Source organism: Trachypithecus francoisi, unplaced genomic scaffold, assembly GCF_009764315.1.
Source record: "Trachypithecus francoisi isolate TF-2019V2 unplaced genomic scaffold, Tfra_2.0 Lachesis_group3, whole genome shotgun sequence".
Lineage (NCBI taxonomy): Eukaryota > Metazoa > Chordata > Mammalia > Primates > Cercopithecidae > Trachypithecus > Trachypithecus francoisi.
Window position 1 is genome coordinate 119,747,471 of NW_022681468.1, and position 22,694 is coordinate 119,770,164.

Consider the following 22,694-nt stretch of genomic DNA (forward strand, 5'->3'; position numbering starts at 1 on the left):
ACAGAGTTTTAATGAATCCTAAGAGCCAAGTAAGACCAGGATATACCAGCCTTATTGGCAATGAGAGGGCTCAGTGGAGTGCCCAACCTCATTCCATGAACCCAGACCTGACTTCACAAATTAGAAATCAATTTCAGTTTTTTAAAAAGTCCTATTATTACAATACAAATTCTTCTGGAATATTTAAGCATGGAAAGAAAAGGGCTCTAGTGTCACTTAACCTTGGTATAAAATGACATAATTAACTGGCCTAGGGCGACCCACCAAATGTGTTACAGAGCAGGGATTGAAACTCGGATCTGACAATAGAAGAAGCACTTTCCACTTCAGGCCTTTCCTCGGTTCTCCAGATTATATCCCTACGTTAAGTCAGATCACCAGGAAGTTGTGTTCTGGGGATCAAGCCTTTGGTGTCCCTCCTCTAAACAGAAATGTTTCCCCCAATCTCCGACCTTAACACTGTGGTTTGCCTTTCCCCAATATAACCTCTGCTCTTTCTCTAAAAACTGGGGCCAATGATGTGTACCTCACGCTATTCATCATGCCCCTTAGGGAAACTGCACCTTAAGGACCTCTCCTGGGAGCAGTCCCACTGCACAGGCAGGCCCCTACAGTCAGGGAGAACACAATGAGCCTGTTCCCTGATCCGTCCCCACCCCCTGCCCGCCACCACCAATTGCCTCTTCTGTTAGGAGGCTCAGAATCATATTTTGCCTTCAACCAAAACATCCCTCAGTCGGTCACTGGATGCAGTTTTCTACTCCCAGCTACCTCTCTGGAGTTGGGTTTTTTTTTTTTTTTTTTGAGACGGAGTCTTGCTCTGTCGCCCGGGCTGGAGTGCAGTGGCCAGATCTCAGCTCACTGCAAGCTCTGCCTCCCGGGTTCACGCCATTCTCCTGCCTCAGCCTCCCGAGTAGCTGGGACTACAGGCGCCTGCCACCTCGCCCGGCTACTTTTTTGTATTTTTTTTTAGTAGAGACGGGGTTTCACCGTGTTAGCCAGGATGGTCTCGATCTCCTGACCTCGTGATCCGCCGGTCTCCACCTCCCAAAGTGCTGGGATTACAGGCTTGAGCCACCGCGCCCGGCCGTGGAGTTTTGTCTTTCTTCTGCATTTTGAGGTTCCAACCCACTGTGCCTTTTGTCTCATTGTACTTCCATGTGGCTCAGGCAGCCTAGGCGGGACACCTCACTCCACAAGACCAGGGAAAGTTAAGTTCTTTATGCCTCAGTTTTCCAGTCCGTACAATAGGGGAGAGGTAGCCACAGTATCTTCCTCATAGGTTTTCCCTGTTGATGAAATGCGATCACGCATATACTGCATCTAACACAAAAAGCATTCCATATAGGCTACAATCACCATTTTATTCCAAAATGGCTGAATATGGGCAGTTTCATGTGGTTCAGTGTAATAAGTTTTTTGATAGAAGTGGATAGCTATAAATAAATATGACACACTTTCTCAACCCATCAGGCACAGGTGACATCTGGATGGTTTCCTATTTGGAAGGAGAGGTAACTGGAGTCCTGGCAGGTCTGGCCAAGGCCTGAGAAGCTATTAGGGAGGAGAAGCCAGGGGACAGCTAAGAACCTGGCCACAGGACAGATGAGTCTCGGGAGGGAGATGAGAAAGTAGCAAAGAAAAACTAGGCTCAGATGTTGCCAAACACACCCCAAACCCTACACCTTCCTCTGTTCAAGGTGTTCCCCAAAGCCTGACCAAATCCCACTCACTCTTCAAAAGCCAGCTGCCCTGGCCCCAGTCAGCCTTCCCCCACCCAACTGATGTGTGCCCTCCCCACACCCCCACAGTATGCCCTTGGAAGGAGCCCGGGGCTCAGGCCTAGGCAGCAGCCTGCCTTCTATCAGCAGTAGTGACAAATGCTTCTGTCTCCCATAGATGGTGAGCTTGGGCAGGCAGATGCCTCGTCTTACTGTCTCTGTAGCCCCATAAAGCTTAGCTTGGGCCCTGAACAGAGCAGACACTTAGAAAATGTTTGCTGAAAAGAAACTTCACTAAGCTCAGTTTTCCCTGGGGCCAGTCCTAGTGTTCCATCAAGAAGGGGGATATTAATCTTATAAACCTTTTGCATTTGGGAGGAAGTGGGGTAGGAGGAAATTAAAGAAGCCCAGTAGGACAGGGACCAGTGATAGCTGAGCAATCTCTACCCAGAAGGGCTGAGGGGCATCCTTGGTTGGGAAGGTGGAGCTGAGGACTTGTCTTGAAGCTGCACTGATGGATGGAGCAAGCTCACTCCTTAAACTTAGATGGCATGTTCTTTGGGGAGGCTTAGAGGTTAGCTGACAGAAAGGCAGTGGATGGGGCTAGAGATGCCAACCCTTCCCCCAGCCACCCAGGCTAACCAAGCTGGAATGCATCCCTTCCCTGCTAAATGTAAACGCAGTCCTTTCCCTGGCAGGGGCCCTCACCTGACTTCAGATAACAAGCATCAGTCTGCCATGGCAAACTGGGCTTCATCTTGGTCCTATCCATGCGGGGTGACCTTGGCAACCCACTTAACCCCCCGGGGCTTCCATTTCCCCAGCTGTAAATGGAGCTCAACCTCTGTGCCACCATTCCCGGCATTTTGAGCAAAGCCTCAGAGTCTTCCGACCCACCCTTGGAGGCAGCGGCATAAAAGGGAGCGATTTAGAACTGGAGCCCTGGTCTATGGTATCAGGGAGCCCAGACTGGGCTCTGTTCCCGTGAGCTGTGCAGGCTGCAGCTGGGGATTACAGGGACGCCTCTGGAGGCCGCCGCCGGTGGCACCCCCTGCCCGAGAGGCCCCACTCTTGTCAGAATATTAACACCCTGGATGCATTTGTGTGTTACTCATGATTGCGACCATGGTTCCAAAAGGATTATGCAGCATGCATATTTATGAGACAAGCCCAGACAAAGACTACCACATTTTAAAAGATGCAATTATCTCTAAAAAGTTCAGCTTTATTTTCATGCTAATGAATACAATATTTTTAAGCAAACCTAATTGGTTTGCCTGGGCTCCCATAAAAGCTCTCAACTCATTAGAGCTCCGAGGTCCCCTTCAAAAGGGGCTTTAGAGGGAGCTGGGGGACCGAGGAGGGGGCCAGTGCTCAGGAGGCGTATTTTCAGAACTTTCCAGTCTGTGTGTGCTGCTGTGTCCGAGCCCCCTCCCTTGCCCAAGCCCGCTGGCTGGGGGACTGGGGAAGCCTTTCAGGAGGGGCCACCCCAGTAGTATGAGTCTTGGGAATGTGAACGCATCAGGGTAAACTGAGGGAAATGGGGCATATCCTCCCTTCTCTCTGCAGAGGAAGCAAGGCCAGTGTTCTTGCCACCCCCAAAACACTCAACACACCACTGTCACCAAAGCTCTGGCTTCCTGGGTGGATGCTGGAATTCCACTCAGAAATGGGGTCTTCTCCTCCCAGGCCAACAGTCAGGGCTTCGGGCTGGAACAGAGGGGAAGGGATCCTTGAGGTTCCCCATTCCCAGACCCCCTGTGCTCCAACATCCAGTCACTGCTTTAACATCGCCCCCAGCTTTCAGATTTCACTTTCTACTTTTGAAACACGTTGACATTTATTTTCTCATTACATGCCTTTATGAAGTACAGATTGTTTTCACCATTTTACAAATGAGAAAACTGAGGCCTGAAGACCCAGCTGTTCTTCATGACAAGCCAGATGGATCCAGGGGTTTCTATGATAAGAGGCTGTCCTCTGCCACCGAGTGTCTGCCCCACTTCCTTCTGTGTCTCAGCCACCTCCCTGTAGTTTAAACTGGATTCTTTTCCTACATGCCTGCCTAGATCTTTCCTGATCCTCTGCCCCAGGGCACAGTGTACAGCTCTGCAGGCTGTACACTGTGCAATGCCAGGAGGTGTGGCAGTCTGTGAATGGTGTCCCCTGGAGTTACACAGCTCTACGCCGTACTCAGCAGTCTTTCCTTCCACTGCCTTCCTTCAGGGCCATTTGGGGATCTGGGCCTATAAGTTGTGCAGCAAAGATTTATGGATCTAACCTGAGCTTTTCTGCTTGAATAACTCCCCTTAACCACCTCCTCGGGGCTGAAATTCAGGCATCTGGTAAAAACAGTGTTGTTCAGGAAATCACCAACAGGCTCAGGAAGGGCCAAAGGGGGTTGCAGCAAAGCAGAAATCAATGGAAAACACAGGTCGGGGGTAAGCTCCAGCCTGGAAATGAGGAGATGGGAGCTCCAGACCTGGCACTGCCACTCAGTGGTTTTGTGACTCCATTTCTCCATCTGTAAATGAGGAGGTGGGCCTGCTAATCTCTGAGATTCCATCCAGGGCAGGCATAAGCATCTTTTGATTCTAGAGCAGATTTTCACAGAGAGTTGTTTATAGAAACAATGACATAAAACTAGAATCCAATTGTAAAAGCAGAAAGAGAGTCCTGGAAGTTAACCGTGTAGGGGGTGATTCCACACACTCCTCCCCACCCCTGTCTGGGGACACATTCTCAGGGGCAAACTCAGGGAACTGACAGGGAGAAGGCTTGGAGCCTGAAGAGCAGTCAGGGGAGGGTCACAGGAAAGGAGGGTATTGATTGGACCTTAAAAACCAAGCCAAGGTAAAGCACAGTGGCTCACACCTGTAATCCCAGCTCTTTGGGAGGCCAAGGCAGGAGGATGGCTTGAGGCCAGGAGTTTGAGACCAGCCTGGACAACATAGAAAGATCCAGTTTCTACATTTTTTAATTAGCTGGGCACGGTGATATGCACCTGTATCCCTAACTTCTTGGGAGGCTCAGGTGGGAGGTCGAGGCTGCAGTGAGCTATGATCATGCCACTGCACTCCAGCCTTGGCAACAGAGACCTGTCTCAAACAACAACAAGAAGCCAACTCATCAGAAAGGAGCAGGACAGATGTTCCAGGAAGGGCTACGTGTGGTCCCAGCAACAAGGTGGACCCAGACTCAATCCCGAGTCACAGTAGGCTGAGTGGCCAGGCTGAGAATGCAGACGGCTGCTGAGGAGGCGGAGAGAGCAGAAGTGGGGCCTGGATGGGGGTCTGCAGTTTATAAAGCACCAAAGCCATGATCTCCTGAGCGCCTCACTACCGCCTAGGAAGGAAAATACTGTGCTTCCCATTTTACAGATAAGTAATAGGGAGCCTAAAAAGGTAAGGCTTCTTGTCTGAGAACACCCAGCATGAGCTGGGGCCAGAGTTGGATCTAAGACCTCAGTCTCCTGATCCCTAATTTGGTAATCATTTTCGCTAAATTAATATGAGGCCAGATTTGCAGGGTGTTGAATAATACGATCAAGATTTGGGATCATAGCTTATGGGCAATCAGGAGTCATTGAAAATCTATAAGCAGAGAAACGACTTGGAAGCTCCAGAGTTAAGGAAGAAATGTGAAAAGCTGGCAGGGTGGCAAGAGAACACAGGGCCTCAGTAGGAGGAACACTATTTTGAGTTTAGCAAAAGGGACCATCCAAGGCTGTCTGTAGTTTTGCCTTAGAGAGGCTGAGTTACATGTTCTCCACTGGGCCTTCAAGTGGTCCACAGAGGGATGACCCAAGGTCTTTGGCAATTGAACTCCCAACCCGGGAATGTCATTTTAGGGACCCAATGAAAGCTCAGAGCCAAACCCCACGCACCCCAGTCTTTATACCACCTAATTGGCTTAGATTTATCGAAGTAATTTTTAAGGGGGAATTTTATATGAAGGTAATTACGCTCAGCTAAACTAATTTTATTAAACAATGCTGCCTTAATGACAAACAAATCTGTTATTAATATGTAACTGAGCAGCTATTTCATTCAATTTGCAGCATTGGTAATGAGCCTTGTGGTCACAAGAGCCCAGAAGCACCCCTTTCCAAGGTAGGCAGCATGGCCCAGCAGCCAGAACCCGGGACCTGGCCCAGCCCTGCCATGGACGTGAATGATTCAGAATGGCCCTTCTCTCACTGGGCGGTTTCTCTCTATAAAATAAAGGGGTTCAACTGGAAGTACCCCAAGGGAATGCCCACTCAGCAGCTTTAGGGGCTGAGAGTCTGGATGGACTTTCAGTGTTTACTGTGTGCCTCAGTTTCCTCATCTGTAAAGTGGGGATAATAACAGTGCCTGTCTCATAGGGTAATTGTGAGCATTCATTGAGTGTGTGGATGTAAAGTGCTTAAGGCATTGTGCAGGTACATATGAAGTGTTACATAAACGCTTCTCATTTTTTATTTATATTCCCAGAACCAGGAATATGGGCTAGGGGACAGCCGGGAGCTGACAGCCATGAATGGAATGAGTGAGGGCTCCTGCTTCCCCCAGTTACAAACACTCCTTGATCCTGGGTTTCCTGGGGTCCCTTCTTTCCTGCCCCCTTCTAGGAGGGTGAGAAATGTCACTGCAGACAGTGAAAAGAGGCAGGTAATCAGATTCCAGCCCCGACCCTGCCCTCGGGTGCCAGCAGGACTGTGCCTCCGCTTCCTTAGCTCCCCATGTGGGTCATTCTCACTGCCCTGCCTACAGCGACAGCTGTCCTAGGGGACAGACAAGATCATTGAGTGGCTCTCAAACATGCAAAGTGGGCCAGGATAACCTGGAGGGTGTATAGGAAAATGCTGACCCCAGGCCCTTCCCCCAGAGACTTGATGTCACAGATCTCTCCCTAGATCTGTGTGCTTGGGACACCCTCTTGAGAACCCTTGAAACTCTGGCAGTTCTGCCAGGAACTCCGCATGCTGCCTTCACGGTGTGACTGTGCCTATGCTGCAGGTGAGGAAAGAGCAGTTTCAAGAAGAAAATTAGGCTGGGTGCAGTGGCTCATGCCTGTAAGGCCAAGGAGGGTGGATCAGATGAGGCCAGGAGTTCAAGACCAGCCTGGCCAACATGGCAAAACCACTAAAAGTACAAAAATTAGCCGGGCATGGTGGCACACGTCTGTAATCCCAGCTACTCAGGAGGCTGCGGCAGGAGAATCGCTTGAACCCAGGAGGCAGAGGTTGCAGTCAGCCAAGATCGCACCACTGCACTCCAATCTGGGCAACAGAGCGAGACTCTGTCACAAAGAAAAAATAAAGAAAAAGAAGAAAACTAACTTGTAGAGTTAATGGGGAAGGGTAATATCCATCACAGACTCATTGGTTCCTCCTCCTCTGGAATTCATCTAGGTGGGGGGCATTGGGGAGAGCGGGACAGTCTGAGCAGCTTTCGGTTACTTTGGGGCCATGCTGATAGGATGCCGTTTGAGAACCACCTGCTGCAGAGACCCGCTGTCTTGGCTGCTGAGAAACATGAACCCCTTGAGATTGAGCCTTTCATCGAGAAGCTATTAACATACCGTCACTTCAACTGTCACACAGACAATGGCCTACCCAGGGTCACAAGAGCCCCCAGGCCCATCACAGTGCCCGACTTTCTGCAATTAGGCCCTCCCTGGAAGGAGGCATTGTGTCTCCAGAAGGCCTCTATTAAATCTCAACATGCAAATGTACGTGCAGCATTTAAGCCCTTTAGCAAGGCCCTCTCTCCATCCTCTCCATCCCAACGTGACTGTGGGTGGAGACCATGTGACCTCTGCTGGCCACCAAATGTGATTGGAAGGATCACATATTCCCCCAAGGCTGAGACAGTAAAAAGCTGGTTACAAATAATGGAACCCCAGACTAACAATGAATTAAGGGTTCTTATCAGCTCATGTAACAAAAAGTCCCAAAATAGGCAACCCAGGGTTGGCTGGGCAGCTCACTAGCTCACATCACCAGGAATCCAGATTCCATCTCTCTGCCAGTTTTACCACAGCAGCTTCTGTCCTCAGTCTTGCCCCTCCTGGTTCCAAGACAGTTGTATGACAGCATATTAATCATCTACTGCTGAGTAACAAATGACCCCAAAACTCAGTGGCTTAAAAAGGCAATAAACAGTTATGATCTCACACGGTTGCTGCAGATGAGGAATTCTGGCACCACGTGGCTGGTGGTTCTGGCTTGAGGTCCCTCATGAGGCGGCAGTCAAGATGCTAGCAGGGCTGTAGCCATCTGAGGGCTGGACTGGGACGGGAGGATGCGTTTCCAAAGAGGCTCGCTCACTCACACAGCTGATGGGCTAGGGCTGCTTGCTGGCAGGAGGCCTCAGCTCCTCCCTACGTGCGCCTCTCCGTAGGCTACTTGGGTGTCCTCATGACGTGGTGGCTGGCTTCCCCCAGAGCCAGACAGCCGCGAGAGCAAAGCTGAAACACCAATGTCTTTTACGGCCTTTCTTGGAATGCCACACACTTTCACCTCTGTTGCATTCTCTTCATTCAAAGCCAGTCTCCAAGTGTGGCCCACGCTCGGCAGGAGGAGAAATAGCCTCGCCTTTGAAAGCAAGGTCAAAGAACTGGGGCACTTTTTAACTACAACAAATACTGCCCACACTGGACGAGAGAAACTCAAGCAAAGGTTCTTCCCTGCTCTGCCACCATCAGAGAGCAAGTTTTTCCCAGAAGTCACTGGCAGTCTTTCCCTTAGGTGTAATTGGCCAGAACTGAGTCACATGTTTGCCTCTAGACCAATCACTGACAAGAGGAAACAGACTCTTGTGACTGGACTAGACCAATCATGAGTCTTCCTCCGAGATTGGGCACATTTCTGCCTTAACAAAATTAGGTTTCAGGTAGCAGGGGAAGAGGGGGAAATGGCTGTTGGGTGGGCAGGCAAGAGTGTCAACCATGTTATTCTATTGAGTGGTTGACTGGGAAAAATTAGATGCTGAGGTGGTGATAATCCACAAATAGGAAACCTGGTCATTTATTAACTGCTTTCCATACTATCAGCTAGAGATGAATCCGTTCCACGATCTGATCTGTAAAAAGGGTCTGCTTACTCTGGTTGGCGTTTCATCACTTCGGGCCATCTGGTTTTAGACGTAGAGGACCTGGCTTAGAGTCCGTGTCTACTGTGTGTTGCCTGTGCAACCCCGAGCAAGTTCAGTTACCTTCTCTGAGATTCAATTTCAGCTGCATACACAGGGATTGATCATCGCTACTTCACAAGGCTCCTAGGACTACTGCAATATGCTTTGTAATTCATCCGGGGTTAGGGCCATGTGCATTCTGATCATTGCTGTTTGCTCTGGGTTTGGGGTGAGAGGCCAAATACCACCAGAGGGTTTTTTGTCCCCTCTTTCTTTCCATCTCTGATCTCCAACACACAGTGCCAAAAAAAGAGAAGAACTAAGCACAGAGGCCAAATCCCCAGCATAAAAACAGTGGTGCCATTGTAAACGCCTCCAGCAATGGCGCCCCACCCAGCTGAGGAAGCCCCATTCCCAGCCTCGCTTAACAACGTGCGGCCTGATTTAATATGAGCTGCTGATCTCATTGCTTCCATAGCAAGTTTAATTTGCTGGGAAAGCGAGTTGGTGAGGTTCTAATAATGCAGAGCCGCAAATAATACCAAAGAGAGTTTGCATTATGATAACTTTCCAATTAAAATGGATTAATGGAGGAGAAACAGCAGCAGTAGTGTCTAGACAACATATTACTGAATCCTTGGAGAGGGAGATGGAAAGGAGTTGGGGAACAAGGGGCAGCAAGATAGAACAGGTGAACTTTAGAAGTTGGCGGCACGCTTGTGTGGGTGTGACGGGAAGTACCAGGGAGGGCTCGTTACCCCTGGTGCCCCATCAGTTACAATACCTGGACTTTGCACCATTTGAGAAAACCAGTCTTTTAGGACCCAGAGGCCTTTGGTCTCTTGGATTCCTTATTAAAATGCAAATAGCACCTTCCGTTTCCTCGGCTGACCTTACAGCTGGGATTAGCCTGCAGCTACTGGAGAGCACGACTGTGCCACAGAGCAGAGGCCCTGGCTGAGCATTGGAAGACCAACATCGACCAGGTGTTGACACCTGTGGTGTTCCTGTCAGGGCCTCACTACAGGACTCAAAACAAATCCTCCAAATCTATGCTAGTAACCCTGACCTCTGACCACTGCTGAGTGATCCAGGTGGATCCATCTAGAACCTCTATCCTGGCAACCTGAATTTAGGTCTGGGCTGGACTGGGGCTGGTGCTCATTCCTGAGAGCAGTTTCAGGACAGAAAGAGCCACAGACTGTTGCTGCCAATCTTGAGCTACCCTGGGCCCCACCCGTGGAGGCCACATTAGTTGATTTTCTTGCCATTCTGTGAAATCCCCCGGGATCCATATTCCTCTCCTTTGCTTAAACTGACTAGTCATTTCTGATGCCTTCCAACAAAAGAGCTTTAATCCATCACTTCTTACTTGTGGGACCTGGTGAGAGTCATTTAACCTCACTGAGCCTCTGTTTTCTTTCCTGTAAGATGGGAGATACACACATCCCCACCTTGCAAGGTTGGTTGCCTCCTGTATTGGTAACATATGTTAGGGTTAGATCACCATTTAAGTCCCTCTCAGCCCTGAAGTTAGGAGACTGTAGAAGTGATCCTTGAGGGATAGCGGAAGAGGCTGACTGGACCACAGAGGCCAGGAGACCAAAAAGCCCAAGGACCTAATTCCACCAGCATCAGTATCTTGCAGGGCATAATAAATATCTCAACACCAGAACTGAGGCTCCTTCCAGAAATCCCCAAGGCTCCCCTGTGCCTGGGAAGGCTCTGATTTCTTGCAAAGCCAGGGGTCCCATGAGCCAGTCCCTCGTGAGTGAAGTACTGGCCATGTGCTGCCCCCTGCAGGCCTGCCTTTCTCATCACCTTTCTCATCAAACAGGCAAAGAAAAAGTCCATGTAATTGAATACAATCACAAAGGCAATATTTAGAAGCATTCATCCCCCTTTTTATCTCATTCTGCCATGTCCTTCCATGTCTGTAGATGAATATGAAACTACCACTGAAAGCAAATCATTCCAGGAATAAGGAAAATATGAGGCAAGAAAATCCTAGGGAAAGTTCACCACCTACACACACACACGGACACACACACACACACACACACGAGTCAGAACTGAGTCCAGGGCCAGTCTTGAGGGGAAAAGACAGAGGAGTTGCATTAATTGCACACATGCTATGAGCCATGCATTAGATCCTTCATTATTTCATTACCATCATGATCTCTCAGGACAGTTATCACCAACACCCATTTTACAGATGATGAAACTGAGGACCCAAGTAGTTAACTTGCTCACAGTCCAACAATTCACAAGTATATGGTCTGTTCGAGTCTAAAGGCTTCCCTCTTCACAGATGATTTTCAATCTTTTTTTATTTTAAGTAGGAACTGCATTCTCAAATGAAATCTTAGTTAGGTCCCGTGTATAAGAGAAATAATAAAAGCACAGCTCTCTGATGGAATTGGTTGGTGATTGTGTGGCAAGGGACAAGGGGTGGGGGAGCTCTGGCCCTGCCCACCAGCCTCTCTCTCTCAGGCCTCTTTCCTGGAGCAGTGCCTTGGTCACAGAGCCCAGGGTGAGAACCAATGCCTCCTTCCCAGATGGGGCTTGTTAGAGGTCCTCGATCAAACCCACTGTTTTCCAATTAACCAAAAAAGAAAGCACTACAGCTTTGGAAAACTAGGTTGAAATTTTGGTTCTGCCATTTACTAGCTAGGCAAGTTTCCCAACTGATCTGAACCTGAGCTTCCCTGGGACACTCTAGTCCAACATAATCCAAGAGAAACATTATGTGAGCCACACATGTAATTTTAAGTTTTCTAATAGCTGCCTATTTATTTATTTATTGAGATAAGGTCTCACTCCCTTCACCCAGGCTGGAGTGCAGTGGGGCAATCATGACTCACTGCAGCCTGGACTTCCTGGGCTCAGGTGATTCTCCGACCTCAGCCTCCTGCATAGCTGGGACTACAGGAACATGCCACCACACCTGGCTATTTTTTTTGTATTTTTAGTAGAGATGGGGTTTCGCCATGTTTCCCAGGCAGGTCTCAAAGAAAAGCCTATGGGCTCAAGTGATCTGCTCGCCTCAGCCTCCCAAAGTGCTGGGGTTACAGGCATGTGCCACTGCACCCAGCCTAGTTGCTTTAAAAAAAAAAAATTTAATGGGTGAAATCAATATTAACAATAGTTTGCTTAATCTAATATATTCAAAACATGATCATGTCAACATATCATCAACACAAAAACTTATTGAGATATTTCACACTCTTTCATACTGAATCTTCCAAATTTGATGTATATTTGACACTTTCAGCACATCTCAGTTCAGATACTACATTCTCACTGGAAATACTTGATCTGTATTTGGACCAAAAGGATACTTCTTGATGAGGGAGCAAACTCACATACACAAATTGTTTCAAACGTGTTTAAAAGTTTTCCAGTAACTGGGCTATTAGTTTGTAAACATATATTAAAGTTAGATAAAGTTGAAAATTGAGTTCCTCAGTCTCACTAGCCATATTCCATATGCTCAGCAGCCACATGTGGCTAGTGCCTGCTGTACAGGAAAACACAGCTGTGGTCCCTGTTTTCCTGTCTTGGGAAGGAATAATCCAGAGATGTGTGTCCACTCACCAACCACTTCCAAATTTACAAGGCCTGCAGCTACCTCCCTTAAATTCACTCAAGACCTAACCCCATAGGATAGGACAGAAGAAAGATCCAGAAATCTCTATGGGTTCACAGGAGTTGGGATGGTCTCCAAAATCCTCTGAATTCTCTCTCTCTCTCCCTCCCACCCCCCACCCACCACGCGCTGTCTCTCTCTCTCTGACACACACACACACACACACACACACACACATCTCCCACCCTGATTCCTCTCACTACTCTTCTGGTCTGCATGCTGTGGGTGGCAAGAAACCGAGACCCTCTCCACATATCTTCCTATAATCCTCTGAGGGTAGGAAGACTCCAAAAAGCTTGTTGTGGGGACACAAGAATAGGAATTACAGTCCACCCAAGCCGTAGTGAACTCTGCTGAGAGGTTAGAGTTGGGGCCATGGAGGCCCAACAGAGCCTACATCTCCCTGGGATTGCCAGGGGAGGCAACACCTTCTCAAAAGCCTTTGATCCCTTCTGCAGGAGCCTCCAGACTCAGTTTCCCCAGCAAGCACTACTGTCATAGCCAACCCTCATGTCCACAAGCTCCGGAAGAATACCATAGAGAGGACGCCATGATCCAAGAATGGACTCCTCCTTTGCTTGTTTCTTTCTTTTATCATTTTTTAAATTGTGGTAAAATATGCATAACATAAAATTTATTATTTAACCATTTTTAAGTGTACAGTTCAGTAGAATTAAGTATATCACATTGTTGTGCAACCGTCATCACCAGCCATCTGCAGAACTCTTTTCATCTTGTAGAACAGAAACTCTCTATTCATCAAGCAATAACTCCCCATTACCCCGACCTCCATCCCTTGGCAACCACCATGCTACTTTCTGCTGCTGTGAATTTGACTGTTCTAAGTACATCACATAGGCAGAATCATGATATTTGTCCTTTTGTGACTGGCTTACTTCACTTAGCATAATGTCTTCAAGATTCATCTATGTTGTAGCATGTGTTAGGATTTCCCTCTATTTTAAAGCTGAATAAGATTTCATTGTATGGATACACCTTATTTTGTTTACTCATCCATCAGTAGACAGTTGGGTTGCTTCCACATTTTGGTTGTAAAACCAAATGGTTCAGCTGAGGCAGGTGGATCACAAAGTCAGGAGTTCAAGACCAGCCTGACTGACATGGTGAAACCCCGTTTCTACTAAAAATACAAAAATTAGCTGGGTGTGGTGGTGGGCACCTGTAATCCCAGCTACTCAAGAGGCTGAGGCAGGAGAATCGCTTGAACCCGGGAGGCGGAGGTTGCAGTGAACCCAGATCGCGCCACTGCACTCCAGCCTGGGCGACAGAGCAAGACTCCATCTCAAAAAACAAACAACAACAACAACAACAACAACAAAAATGGTTCATAGGAGCATTGTAAATAGTGCTCCTGTGAACATAGATGTACAAATGTCTGTTTGAGATCATGCTTTTACTTCTTTTTTTGTTTGTTTTTTTTTTTTTTTTTTTTTTGAGGCGGAGTCTCGCTCTGTCACCCAGGCTGGAGTGCAGTGGCGGATCTCAGCTCACTGCAAGCTCCGTCTCCAGGTTTACGCCATTCTCCTGCCTCAGTCTCCCGAGTAGCTGGGACTACAGGCGCCCGCCACCTCGCCCGGCTAGTTTTTTGTATTTTTTAATAGAGACGGGGTTTCACCGTGTTAGCCAGGATGGTCTCGATCCCCTGACCTCGTGATACACCCGTCTCGGCCTCCCAAAGTGCTGGGATTACAGGCATGAGCCACCGCGCCCGGCCTGCTTTTACTTCTTTTGGTTTTATACCCAAAGTAGGATTGCAGGAACATATGATAATTCTATGTTTCATTTCTTGAAGAATCATCATACTGTTTTCCACAGCAGTTGCTCCATTATACATTCTCACCAGCAATACATGAGTACATGAGGATTCAAATTTCTCCATATCTTCATCCTCACCAGCACTTGTTATTTTCTGGGGATTTTTTATAGTAGCCATCCAATTGGGTATGACAAGTTATCTCATTGTAGTTTTGATTTCCATTTTCCTAATGATTAGTAATATTGAGCATCTTTTCACGTGTTTATTGGCCAGTTGTATACCTTTTTTGGAGAAATATCTATTCAAGTCTTTGTCCTACTTTTTAAGTGGGCTGTTTTGTTGATGTTATTGTTGAGTTGCAGGAGTTCTTTATGCATTCTAGATACGGGTTCCTTCTCAGATATATAACTGGCAGATATGAAATGTGATTTGCAAACCCATTCCATGGGTTGCCTTTTCCCTCTGTTGATAGTGTCCTTTGATGCAGAAAAGTTTTTAAGTTTGATGAAGTTCACGTTATCATTTTTTTCTTCCGTTGCCTGTGCTTTTGGAGTCATATCCAAGAAATCTGCCAAATCCAATATCTTGAAGCTTTTCCCTATATCTTCTTCCAAGACTTTTATATTGGCTCTTATGTTTATGTCTTTGACCCATTTTAAATTAATTTTTGTATATGATGTAAGGCAAGAGTCCTTTTTTTGCATGTGGATATCCAGTTTTCCCAGTGCTATTTGTTGAAAAGACTGTTCTTCCCATATTGAATGGTTTTGGAACCCTTGCCAAAAATCATTTGACTATATATGTGAAGGTTTGTTTCTGGGCTCACCCTTCTATTCCAATGGTCTGTATGTTTGCCTTTTTGCCACACCGACTTAGTTACTATAGCTTTGTATTAAGTTTTTACATCAGGAAATGTGAGAATTCCACCTTTGTTCTTCTTTTTTAAAATGTAATTATATATTTAACATCTTCTTGGATAGCAATGTTCTTTTTTAAGATTGCTTTGGCTATCAGGAGTCCCTTGAGATTTCATAGTCCATTTTAGGATGGACTTTTCTATTTCTGCAAAAAATGTCATTGGAATTCTGGTAGGGATTACATTGAGTCTGTAGATCACTTTTGGAGGTATTGACATCTTAACAACATTAAGTCTTCCAGTCCATGAACACATGATGTCTTTCCATTTATTTATGTCTTCTTTGATTTCTTTCTGCAACATCTTGGAGTTTTTAGTGTATAAGTGTTTCACTTCCTTGGTTAAGTTTACTCCTAAGTACAGACATACGTCTCTTAATGATGGGGCTATGTTCTGAGAAATGTGTCATCAGGCAATTTTGTCATTGTGCAAACATCACTGCGTGTACTCACACAAACCTAGATGGTATAGTCTACTATGCAGCTAGGCTATACGGTATAGCCTGTTGCTACTAGGCTACAAACCTGTACAGCATGTTACTGTACTAAATGCTATAGTTGACAGTAACACTAGTAAATATTTGTGTACCTAAACATAACTACACATGGAAAAGACACAGGAAAAATGTAGTGTCATCATTTTACGGGACCACCAGCACATAAGCAATCCATTGTTGACCAAAATGTCATTATGTGGCTCATCACTGTATTTTTTATGCTATCGTAATTTCTTAATGCTTTTAAGATTGTTTATTATTAGTGTATAGAAATGCAACTAATTTTTGTGTATTGATTTTGTAAACTGCAACTTTGCCGAGCTCATTTTTTCCTGTTTGCTTCTTAAGCTTGGTGGTGGGTACATGGTTTGTCATGCCTGGAATATTTTATTAAAAAACACATACCTGGCTGGGTGCAGTGGCTCACACCCATAATCCCAGCACTTTGGAAGGCTGAGGCGTGCGGATCACTCAAGGCCAGAAGGTCGAGACAAGCCTGCCCAACATGGCAAAACCATGTCTCTACTAAAAATACAAAAATTAGCCAGGCGTGGAGATGCATGCCTGTAATCCCAGCTACTCAAATGGCTGAGACACAAGAACCTCTTGAACCCGTTAGGCAGAGGTTGCAGTGAGCCAAGATCATGCCATTGGATTCCAGCCTAGGTGACAGAGTGAAACTCTGTCTCCAAGAAAAAAGAACACATACCCTAGGCCCCAAACATGCTCCTACTAAAGTAACTCCCCTCCAGCTATAATTGGAGTTTGGCAGGGGGTGGGTAGCCTTTGGGCTCTTATTGAGTTCACTGGGCCCACAGTGGCCCCATCTCTTTTCTGTACCCTGGGAGATACCAGCTTCCCAGGAAGGCGATGATAAGAATACGCAATAAGCAATGCAGCCACAGCGTGTCTAAAGAGGAAGAAGGGGGCCCTGAGCTGGGAGTCAGGCCTCTGGATGGGAAGATGGGCTTCATCACTGATGCTTGTGGGACCCTAGACAATCCCTTCCATGGGCCTTAGTTTCCTCCCCTGTAAAATATGCAGGTAGAACCTGATAATCTTGAGAGCCCTTTGACCATAAAGGAAGTCAGAGGTTGCACAGGCACAGAGCCCCTAGGGCCTGAATGGCAATGAGGGTCTCAGTTTCAGGTCATATCCACATCACTGCTCTGTGGCATTCTAGATCACTGAAGAAAAAGTCCCTGTGATTTCCTGCAGCTCTGAGTTCTCCACCCCTGCGCCTTTAAAACAATAATAAATAACTTGTAATATAATTATTATAAAAATAACTCCTTGTGCTGCAGTTTGTAAAATACATTCACATTCATTCCTCATTTTGCAAATGAGAAAACTGAATCCCAGAAAGTTGGTGTTACTCGCCCCTAGCTAAGCCAGTAAATAGTATACCTGGTCTGCATTAAAATGAATTCCAGTTCAGCTGCCCAAAATGCTATGTGGTCACCATGGAATCATGAATTAGTTAAGAGAGGGGAAATAGAGGGAATGAGAAAAAAGAAACTCAAAAAATGTGAATCATATATTAATTTAATACAGTTAATTTTCCACAAGGTCTAATGGAAATGGAAAATCAAGATGTGGACTCCGAGTATAATGAAATATTGCTCAGATATTTATAATAGCCTTGATCTGGTGTTAAAAGGAGAGATCAGTCCTACTTTTACTCCCATGCCAGCCCTGAGCCCCCTCTGCCACTCTGTGCCAAAGCACTTGGCTGGCAACTGATGCCAGCCTCACTCCTTCCATAGCATCCCTCCTTTGACTGAGTACTTCCCCAGGCCTCCCCCAAATTCCATCATTTCCCTTCCCCATGGAATACTACAATCACAAGAAAACAGGTAAGGAATGTGGATGTAAGTGTAAGTCTGCAAAAAGTGAGAAAGATGGAGACAGGGAAGTTGAATGAGACAAAGATGGCAGAATTTTCAATAAGGGTGCCAATGGGGAAAGAATGTCTCCAACAAAAGAAGAAAGAGTCTCTTCAACAAATGGTGCTGGAACAACTGGATAACCGCACTCAAAACAGTGAAGTTGAACCCTTACCTCACTCCATACTCAAAATTTAACTCAAATAGATCAATGACCTAAATGAAAGAGTTAAAGCTTTATAAAACTATTAGGGGAAACATAGGGGTAAATCTTTATGACCTTGGATTTGGCAATGGAATCTTAGATTTTACACCCAACACATGAACAATAAAATAAAAATTGGTAAATTTGACTTCATAAAAGTTAAAATTTTTTGTGCACCAAAAGACAGTAACAAGAATGTGAAAAGGCACTATACAGAATGGGAGAAAATATTTGCAAATTGTATATCTGATAAAGATCTAGTATTCAGAATATATAAAGAACTCTTACAACAATGAAAAGACAACCCAATTTTTAAAAGGCAAATGATTCAAATAGACATTTCTCCAAAAAAGATACATGAGTGACCAAAAAGTGCTTGAAAAAATTCTTGGCCAGGCATGGTGGCTCACACCTGTAATCCCAGCACTTTGGGAAGCCAAAGTGGGCAGATTATTTGAGTTCAGGAGTTCAAGATCAGCCTGGCCAACATGATGAAACCCCATCTCTACTAAAAATACAAAAATTAGCCAGGTATGGTGGCACCGTCTGTAATTCCAGCTATTCAGGAGGCTGAGGCACGAGAATCACTTAAACTTGGGAGGCAGAGGTTGCAATGAGCCAAGATCGCACTGCTGCACTCCACCCTGGGTTATAGAGTAAGACTGTCTCCAAAAACAAGGAAGAAAAAATTTCAACATCATTAGTTATTATGGAAATGCAAATCAAAACCACGATGAAATGCCACTTAACACCCAGCAGAATGGCTATTTTTGTTTGTTTGTTTGTTTGTTTGTTTGTTCTTTGAGACAGTGTCTCACTCTGTCACCCAGGCTGGAATGAAGTGGTGCAACCATGGCTTACTGCAGCCTCGACCTCTTGGGCTCAAGCAATCCTCCCAACTCCACCTCTCTGGTAGTTGGGACTACAGGTGCACGCCACCACACCCAGCTAATTTTTCTATTTTTTGTAGAGACAGGGTTTTGTCATATTCCCTAGGCTGGTCTCAAACTCCTGGGCTCAAGTAATCTGCACACCTAAGCCTCCCAAAGTGTTGGAATTACAAGCGTGAGCCACCACACCCAACCAACAATTTTTAAAAATGGAAAATAACAAGTGTTGGTGAAGGTGTGGAAAAATAGGAACCCTCATAACATGGCTTGTGGGAATATAAAATGGTGCAGCAGCTGCGGAAAATAGTATAGTGGTTCCTCAAAGTGCTAAACATAGAATTACCACATGACTCAGCAATTCCTCTTCTAGGGTACATACCCAAGAAAAACGAAAACGTATGTCCACATAGGAACTGGTACACGAATGTTCATAGCAGCATAATTCATAATAGCCAAAAGGTGGAAACAATTCAAGGATCTATCAGCTGATGAGTGGATAATCAAGTATTGGTATATTCATACAATGGAATATTACTCAGCCATAAGAAGGAATTAAGTACTGATACATGCTACAGCATGGATTAACACCCAAAACATTATGCTACATGAAATACGCCAGATACAAAAGATCACATATTGTATGATTTTTCTTTTTTTTTTTAACTGAGACAGAGTCTTGCTCTAAAGTGCAGTGGGGCAATCCCAGCTCATTTTAACCTCCGCCTCCCAGGTTCAAGCAATTCTCGTGCCTCAGTCTCCCGGGTAGCTAGGATTACAGTCACCCACCACCACACCGGGCTACTTTTTTGTGTTTTTAGTAGAGATGGGGTTTCACCATGTTGGCCAGGCTGGTCTTGAACTCTTGGCCTCAGGTTATCCACCTACCTCAACCTCCCAAAGTGCTGGGATTACAGGTGTGAGCCACCATGCCCTGCTGTTTTCTTTTATATGAAATATCTTGAATAGGCAAATCTGTAGAGACAGAAAACAGATTAGTGATTGACAGGAGATGGGAGGAGGAAGAATTGGGGAGCAGTTACTTAATGGGTATGGAGTGTTCTGCTGGGGTGATGAAAAAGTTTTGAAACTAGGAAGAGGTAGTGGTTGCACAACATTGTAAATGCACTAAATGTACATATTAAAATGGTTAATTGTATGTTGTGTAAGTTTCACTTCAATTTCCCAAAAAGGTAACAGAGATAGCTAGGCCAGGACTAGATTCACCTCAATTTCCAAAAGGAAGGAACAGAGATAGCCAGGCCAGGAAAGCGACAGGGACCTAGAGAGGGACTGAGAAGGAAGAGATGGAGCAATCAGGAAAAGCTGCAGCCCATTACTAGAAATTTATTAGTGCTGTTCGGTCAGTGAGTTCCCAGCTAAATTTAATATGGATCTATATACAAAGAAAATGTCTCGTTCTACATAATGAATATTTAATCATGCGTGGGTCGAGCAATTTCACAGAAGTAATTAAAAGCAGTCTTTTGTTTATTGCTCAAAAATGATAGCGACCTGCTGACCAGAGCTGCAAATACAGTGACATATTGAAAACGTTACCTACTGACATATATTATTAAAGAGGAAGTAAGGGTCACTCTCTTCCCTCCCCTTAGAAGCTAATCGCTCCTAAGCCCTCCTGTCTGCTCATTCCAGAGCACAGCTCTGAGGGGAAGTCACCTCCCAGCTGAGGCTGGAGAGGCAGGCCAGCACCCCTTGGTCTAGAACAGCAGTCCCCAACCTTTTTAGCACCAGGGACTAGTTTTGTGGAAGACAATTTTTCCACGGACAGGAGTTGGTGGGGGATGGTTTCAGGATGAAACTGGCCCACTTCACGTCATCAGGCATAAGGAGCACGCAACCTAGATCCCTTGCCTGTGCAGTTCACGATAGAGTTCACGCTCCTGTGAGAATCTAATGCTGTTGCTGATCTGACGGGAGGTGGAGCACAGGTGGTAATGCTCACTGGCCTGCCACTCACCTCCAGCTGTGCAGCCTCGTTCCTAACAGGCCACAGATCTGTGCCGGTCCGTGGCCCAGGGGTTGGGGACCCCTGGTCTATAACCTCCCCCAAATCCATAGTTGAAACAGGTGAGCCAGTTATTCAGAAGACCAGAGATGAAACATGCCATAATGTGTATTCTCTGCAAAAAGTCATCCCTGCTGTCCTGCCACATCCAGCCCATTGTGAAATGCTGTCAATCCTGAGCCCCTTGTCTCAGTGCCATTTCCTCCTTTGTCACTGTGACTGCCCTGGTTCAGCTTGCCTGCCACCCCCCACAGTCTTGTTCCTCCCCATTTCATTCTACAGTGACTCTTCCTGGATCTGTGGATCAAGGCTCTGCTTCACTCATGCACCTCCCATGGCTCCCCATTGTCTGCCATCCTCCTTATGCCAGCATTAAAGTCTCTCATCATTTGGCTCCAGCTGACCATCCTGCATCAGGTTTCTTGGTTGTCAACAACAGAAAGTGACCATGGCTAACTTAAGCCAGAAATAATCTACTAGGAGGACATTGGAGAGCTCACAGAATTGGTAGGAAGGCCAGGGAGACCGACCGGCAAAGGGCGGAGATAAAAGTCATGCATGTCCAGATACTGTCCAGCCAGAATAGCATTGCTGGTGCCTCCACTGCTGGCCACTCTCCACCATTCAGTAGCCCCACAGCCTCCAAGAATAATATCTAAATGTCCCCACACTCTCACATCAGTCTCCTCACCCCACCCCATCCCGCCCCATTCCAGGTGAGAGTGACCAACCAACAAAGCACAGCCTCTTTCTGCAGCCTCATCACTGTGGTCCAGGTAGAGGGAAGTCTGGCTCTCTTTGCTTCCACAGGGAGAGACAGAGCCTTTGATTCCCAGACACACTGCCTGCGCCCCAGCTACAGCAACATTTCCTCCACATCCCACACCCACTCAGGGCTCTCCCAGCATTCCAACTCTGCTCTCTCTCTCTCTCCCCCCCAGGAATGCCTTGTCCTCACTCCTCATAGCCAGTTGGATCATCCTTCGAATGACCAATCAAATACCACCTCTTCTAGGAGCCTTTCCCTGACTGCCTCCACTACTCCCAATCTGGATATGACACCATCCATGCATCTCTGGTGGCACTGAGGGCTCTCTACCACATATTGAAGCTTGTCATATTCCTGGGTGACCCTCTCCTGTGAGACCATGAGTTCCTAGAAAGCAGGACCCATGGCTTCTATTTCCAGGGCTGAGCACAGGGCACAGTGTGTGCAAAGAAGCCGGATGCACATGAATGAGGTCCGTAGAAGGAAGATTCGCCCTGTGCCATATGCCTACATCCACCTCCTGGTCACATCAGAGGTCAACCCAAAATAGCATTGAAACTGGTGGAGTGTCTCCACCCTTGCCCAGTGTACCCAATTTCCTTGGCTCATGCTTGTTTTAATATTCTGCTGACACCATGGTGCAATTCATGATTTCATTGTGAAACATGCAAGAGTCCTGCATGTTTGTTGTGCAGTGGGCCCTGCAAATTATGTAGCCAGCCCTGGGTGGACACCTTCTGATACATTCACTCACACCTCCAAGTGGGGTTTCAGCATCTTACCACTCCTTTCATGAAGAGAAGACAGGGAAAAGGCAAGGCTTCACCCACCTGACTTCAGACTCCAGTATGAAAAGGAATTTGGAATGGGTTGACTTCTGGTCACAACAAAATCATAGCACATGAGTGACCACCCAATACTAGGGCTGGACCTAAATGCAAGGTTCTTCAAGACAGAGCAATGTAAATTGCCTCCACTCACTAGGATCAAATTCATGACCCCATCAGCATGTCTCCTGGCTCCCTTAACAGCCTGTTCTAAGTCAATGAGTTATGTCACCCAAGATTTGTGTTGAAATCAAGACAACAACAATACATCAGCCTATGTAGGAGGAATGTTGCATTTGATAATGAATTTTTTATAGACATGTTTTTACTGAGGTATAATTTACATGCAATAAAATGCATAGATTTTACATGTACAGTTTGATGAATTTTGACATATGTACACACTCATGTAAC